The sequence below is a fragment of the Antrostomus carolinensis genome, unplaced genomic scaffold, assembly GCF_000700745.2.
Source record: "Antrostomus carolinensis isolate BGI_N321 unplaced genomic scaffold, ASM70074v2 scaffold13527, whole genome shotgun sequence".
NCBI lineage: Eukaryota > Metazoa > Chordata > Aves > Caprimulgiformes > Caprimulgidae > Antrostomus > Antrostomus carolinensis.
Genome location: NW_010328114.1, coordinates 1 through 293, shown reverse-complemented (window position 1 = coordinate 293; position 293 = coordinate 1).

The window sequence follows — 293 nt, the reverse complement described above, 5'->3', positions numbered from 1 at the left end:
CCTTTCCCTCATCCACTAAGCGGGTCACCTTGTCATAGAAGGAGGTCAGGTTAGTCAGGCAGGACCTGTCTTTCATAAACCCATGTTTACTGGGCCTGACCACCAGGTTGGACTGTGTGTGCTGTGTGATAGCACTCAAGATGATCTGCTCGATGACCTTCCCCAGTACCGAAGTCAGACCAACAGGGCTGTAGTTCCCCGGATCCTCCCTCTGGCCCTTCTTGTAAATGGGCGTAACATTTGCCAACCTCCGGTCAAGTGCAACCTCCCCAGTCAGCCAGGACTGCTGATAG